General features: G+C 37.0%; 2 long non-coding RNA genes across 2 annotated transcripts in view; both read right to left on the reverse strand.

The window, feature by feature from the left end:
* LOC136829132 (uncharacterized) overlaps positions 1-4,670 on the reverse strand; it is a 145,409-nt gene extending 140,739 nt beyond the window's left edge. The window contains exon 1 of the long non-coding RNA XR_010850305.1: positions 4,282-4,670. This is a non-coding gene — a long non-coding RNA (uncharacterized lncRNA). The remainder of the gene's footprint in view (positions 1-4,281) is intronic.
* Positions 4,671-4,715: 45 nt separating this feature from the next.
* Positions 4,716-5,588, reverse strand: LOC136829134 (uncharacterized). Its single transcript, XR_010850306.1, has 2 exons — positions 5,507-5,588; positions 4,716-5,260 (listed from the first exon to the last, which is right to left on the reverse strand). It is a non-coding gene; the product is annotated as an uncharacterized lncRNA (long non-coding RNA).
* Positions 5,589-6,000: the final 412 nt, after the last annotated feature.

Genomic DNA, 6,000 nt, shown 5'->3' on the forward strand with positions numbered 1-6,000 from the left:
TGGTGGGAAAAGTTCCCCTAAATTATACAAATCCCGCCATGTGGTGCCAATGGCAATCACATTATCACTATTGTGGGATGCCAAGAAAGCAAAATAACTGTAGTATCATCACTCAGTCTGAAAGTCACCAAGTGGGTGGGAGTATGTGGTGTGGAGCCCCTTCGCCTGTACAGGTGATACTGAAACTGGAGAATAAAATAAGACCATTGCATTTATATGTTTCTGGTGCAGAAGACAGGAAAATTCAATGTATAATAACTGATTTAGGAAAAAGTTAAATGTTTTGCCACTTATCAAGACAAGAGGGGATAAGGCATGGCGTGCAGGAATGGGAAGGACAAGGAGTGATTGCGTCTAGGGGTGCTAAAAGGTGAGCAACTTCCGGGATAGGATAGAGGTGTACAGAATTAATGTGTTAGTTCTAGAACTGTATAGCCTAGGTAAGACTATGTACGTCTGGGGACAATGTTTCCATAGTGCATATGAGCCAGGAATGAAAAAGAAAAGTGCATACGGGCCAGGAGTGAAAATGAAGTTCAAGTGATCTTAAAAAGTCCTGGTCTGTGCCTAGCTGTTTTTGGAGAACATCAATGGATGGGTTGTGCTTTTTATCTCTATGAGCAAGTAGTGTTATCATGACTTTAATTTGTTGGTTATTCACAAAAAAATGGGACATGGGACCTCCTATAGTCTATTGAAAAAATGTGACATGGGGCTTTCTTTAGGCTATTGGAAAAATAGGACATGGAAAAATTGCACATATAAAAATTAACAGTAAAAAAACGTAAGCCTTGCAATAATTCAACAAGTATCAATAAAGGAATGAAGAGCAACGGCCTTATAGTATTATTAAACTGATAATTTGGTTATTCACAAAAAAATAGGACATGGGACTTTCTATGGTCAACTAGAAAAATGTGACATGGGACTTTCTATAGTCTACTGGAAAAATAGGACATGGAAAAATTAACAGTAAAAAAAAGTAAGCCTTACAGTAATTCAGCAAGTATCAAAAAATGAATAAAGAGAAACGGCTTTATAGTATTATTAAACTGACTGGAGAAAACGCGAGCGGTCATAAAGAACACTAAATGGCGAGAGAAAGCTTCAGAGATGGAGAACGTTCAGTATTTTCATTGTTGAAAGCAGTAAGTGGCACTGATGACTCAGGAAATGAAGGGAGTGGAAGAGAGGGTGGCGATTTTACTGATAAACTGAGCAAAGAAAAATAAAATAAAAAGGGGAAGGGGAGACACTGAAGAATAACACGAAAAGCCCGTCCGTCGAAATTAAAAAGAGCAAAATGTGGAACAAACAAGTAATGAAGTTTAACGAAGAGTTAATGAAAATTTGAAACGGGGGGAAAAATGAAAATAATGCTGATAAACCTGAAGGGAAAGCAAAATGTGGAGCACAAGCATGAGTGGGCATTGTTTACGAAACTATTTGAATTATTAGAGACGAACGCTTTGAATGATACATTAAAGCAATGAGCAACTGAACGAAAAATGATGGGACTTACACAAGAATTGAATTGAATATAGAATTTAGGCCAAAGGCTAAACACTGGGACCTATGAGGTCATTCAACGCTGAATTGGAAATTGACAGTAAAAGGTCTGAAAGGTTTTTAACAGGAGGAAAACCTCGCAGTTGCACTTTAATAAACTGATAGAAGGTGGAAAGTAAGGTGGAATAAAGAGAATATGAGAGGTGGTACAGTAAAAGAAATGAAAGGGGTTGCAGTTAGGGGCCGAAGGCACGCTAGAAAGAACCCTAAGTAATGCCTACAGTGCGCCGCACGAGGTGCACTGACGGCACTAACCCCCTACCGGGGATTTACACAGGGAGGAGTCTTAAACCTTGCCGTTTAATTATGAAGAAGAGGTAAACTACGTAACTGATAACACGGGGATGAAAAACCCTTGAAAGACTGAACAGATTAACTTCAATGTTGTTAAACGTCTTATGACGTAAGTCACTGAAGATAAGTCAAAACATTTTTGAAATGGATGGTTAGCTTAAAAAAAAAAAAATAAATAACCGAATGGAATAATTGTATGTTAGGCTAATTGATTTAACACTATATACTGTCGTCACAGCAACTATGGTCATCGGCACCAATTAACGCTGAAGCTTTAAGCATCAGGACAAAGTGAAACTAAACACCTTTGTCAGAAATCAGTGAAAAAATATAATTGAAAAAATAAAAGACTACAACTCAGAAAAATCGATTAAAATATAAAGTCCACATTTTGTGAGCTCTGAAAGTCACCTACCTATACACTGTTGGGCAGAAAAAATTAAAAAAATTAAAAGAATCAGAAGTTACAAAAATACCTAATGAGGCCGTGAGAGACAACCAAGATGTGCTAAATCATTAAGAAAAAATAGGGCTGAAATCAAGGCACTTTATACTATGTAGGCTACTAGGAGCGTAACCTATATAGCCGATTCTTTCCTACTGCACCACAGAGGTCCCACATTTTCGTCTGTTAAGACTTTGTGGGCTGTTACAAAGCGAAAAGTTATTCCACCACAAGGCTTACTAATTTACGTGAAACTGGACACCTCCGTTTCGTTAATCCAGTAAATAGACGATTAAGAGGAAGAAATTTATTCACGAAAAATAACTCTTCAAACCAGATTCGAAGAAGGATATCTAACTCACACCGAGCCTGCACAAACTACTTGTCACATCCAGTACCAGTACCAGAGCCCTACCACTAAGTATCGGGAACCTTATAATAGAGCGTATACTGGACCATCTCTCTGCCTGCTGGATCAAATCATACGTTGAATGGTTCAGCCACAAAATCAGTGACTAACTTCCTTGGACTATTTAATACGCAAAAACCTTGTCTATACAAATTTAATACGTCGTGATAAACTTGGAACAAAGTTATGTGACGCAAATCTGACTTTTTTTTTCGCAAATCTGACTTTTTCGAAAATACTAATAAAGTTTTTTTTTTTTACCACCACACCTGCGCAGGTATAAAAACTACAGTAATAAACACGAGATGCAATTTATAGTTTCTAGGTGGCCCGAATTATATCGGCTTCATCAAAACAAATATGTGAAGCAGATGAATATAACGTAATAAGAGAGAGAGAGAGAGAGAGAGAGAGAGAGAGAGAGAGAGAGAGAGAGAGAGAGAGAGAGAGAGAGAGAGAGATTCACATGAATCTGCTGAATTATGATAATAGTTTATTCTCTGCCACTTGAAGTTCCAGGTAAATTAATATTTTTCTCCCTGAAGAGAAACTAATTGAAAACATATGTCAAGTACAAAACACTACTAATTAACGACCTACAGTATATTAGGAACGTATAATGATTTACTACTCGGAATATGGAAGATAGGTAAATACTAATTAAACAAACTGTCATGTTTGTTGAGAACACTTGGCTCTTTGAAATTCATTTACTGCAGAGCCGAGTTAAATACAACCTGCCTCGGTTCCAACTAATAAAAATGTACTCAGTCGGCAAAAAAATTCTTCACTCTTCACTGATAAAACTAAAAAAAATGGAAAAAATCTTAAACAACTTATTAGTTGCCAGTCACGATGAAACGTATTTCAAAATACATGTACATTTTTTAAAAAATAATGCCGAATAATTTTTTGAATTATCAAATTTTTCCTTCCCAATCAAATGAATGAAAATGCCGAATAATTTTGTTTTGAATTTTCATCATCAAATTTTTCCTTCCCAATCAAATGAAGCGTTGAGGATACTGACATTGATTATCAAAGCTGAAATGCTTTCCGAGTTTTACTTTAAAAGTTACTGAAAGGGCGTTCAGGTGAGGCTCCAACGTTCAATAACTTCCTATTCGACCTTTACGAGGTTAATGTAAGTTACATTAACAATTCCGTTACACCGCTGTTATGTTAATGCCTTTTGATACCCGTCTTAATAACCACATTTATAAATCATCATGAAATATTAAACTCGACCGCACTTATTTCCAGCCGGTTGCAACGGCTGTTTGGAATAGTAAAAACCCAGAATTTAAATATATTTCTTATCTTAATTAGTTACCGAACGCAGTTTCACCCCTCCCAAAACCCCCCCGCTCTTTTTTTCACATTAATTTATTAACGAAGTTTGTGACTCGCGCCTATATACTAAACCCTCTAGACCAATTATTCATCCAATCTCAGCCAAGTCGTTGCGAAATCATTTGCGCTCTGTCCTTACCTACGAAACTTTATTATGCATACTGTGCAAATGGCGCTATGATACTAATAACAAACTAGCGTACGCACTTACCTCTTCCTTCAACTCGACTCCCTTCGCACGGATAAATTACGACGAGCCATAAAAGCAAGTCCGAATAACACACGTAATTGCATCTTTCGCCCAGACACGCAAGCACTAATCGGCGAGGGGAGGCAAGGGAAGTATCATTGCACGTTATCACTATTTTTCAAAACTCGCCTCCACCACTTTTCAAACTCACTTCCCGCCGTCGGCCTCACCTGCATTATCGCGGCCTTTTTCCACCCCGGTCACGGCTTTTCTGAAACTAGACACTGCTGGCCGAATTTGCTGGGAACTTCAGGGGGTAAAAGACCACTTTCTGCCGCTCGTTTCCTGGGCAAAACATCCGAACAACTGGGGTCAGCGTTATCGTCTTGTTTTTAATCAACTCCTGCCGAAGTTGCGAGGAAAGACGGAAAAAAAGGTTAATTGAAAAATGGCCAACATTTCTATCTCGTTTATTATGGGTTTATTAATTATTATTTATTACTGATATTCTGATAAAACGCACTTTTATACGGAGCAAGCCAAAGTGGCCATTAAGTTGTTAAACAAAACTGAGCTAGGACGGGGAAGTAAAGTCAAATGCAAGCAGAAACCATTAGTGAACAATTGAATAAAAAAAAGAGTTTAAAAAAACGACAGGAAATTACATAACATGTATAAGAATTTTGAGAACAACAGGTACTGCAGAATCATCTCGTATTTTATGCAAAAACAGGTGGGTAACGCTCCACAAACAAGTAATATTTTGACAACAGAATCTTTCCGTTGAGATTCAGCACAGAATGTCTTCCAACGCAACTTAAGGAAGACGGACCCTTGTCAAAGCCGCCCATGAGGCCAGGACAAGGAGAATGGCTCTATTAAACTCAAAATAAAGCAGACATAAACCTTGTTTCCAACGAGGAGTTATAGCTGTTTTCACAAGGTCGCAAAACCGTTGGAGGGGAGGAACTTCTCTGGAAGAACTTCGCCTAGAGGAACTCTAGAATGAAGTTAAGATTATTTAAATTTTAAATTATTCATATTACTATTTTTATTAAAATCTATATAAGTTACATTACATAATTTATATAATACCATTAAGCAAAACAACATGAAAATAGTACAATGGCAAGACTAGCACAGTAACACGGACACAGAAAAAGTGAACGAATGAATGAAATAATACAGTACTGACAGAAATATAAATTAGCGAGATTAAATGACGGGCAAAAGAAGACGAACTTACGCCGGGCAAGTTTAATTAATGCTAGACCGTCCCTCTGTACCGTCACGGAAAAATTTCCACCAGGAATAAAAGACACGCAAAGTTTCAGTGGCCAGGAAAGCGTCTTTTCCAACGCACGTGAACTGGAATGAGGATTCAAATTACAAGGAACTGAACAACTGCCGAGGTGGTACTAAAACGAATGGACACTGATACTTTTGCTAATAATTTATTGAAACTGTCGACCATTCATTTCAATAATATATCAAGAATCTGGTAATAATAATAACAATAATAATAATAATAATAATAATAATAATAATAATAATAATAATAATAATAATAATAATAATAATAAGGGAGTGATTACTGTGTTGATTTTTGGTTCTACTCTTGCTGGGGTAAATAGATGAGTGTTGATACTTACATACTTACATACATACATACATAAAACATACATACATACACTCACACGCACACACATATATGTGTGTGTGAGTATGTATGCATGTATG

This window comes from Macrobrachium rosenbergii, chromosome 44, assembly GCF_040412425.1.
Source record: "Macrobrachium rosenbergii isolate ZJJX-2024 chromosome 44, ASM4041242v1, whole genome shotgun sequence".
Classification (NCBI taxonomy): Eukaryota; Metazoa; Arthropoda; class Malacostraca; order Decapoda; family Palaemonidae; genus Macrobrachium; species Macrobrachium rosenbergii.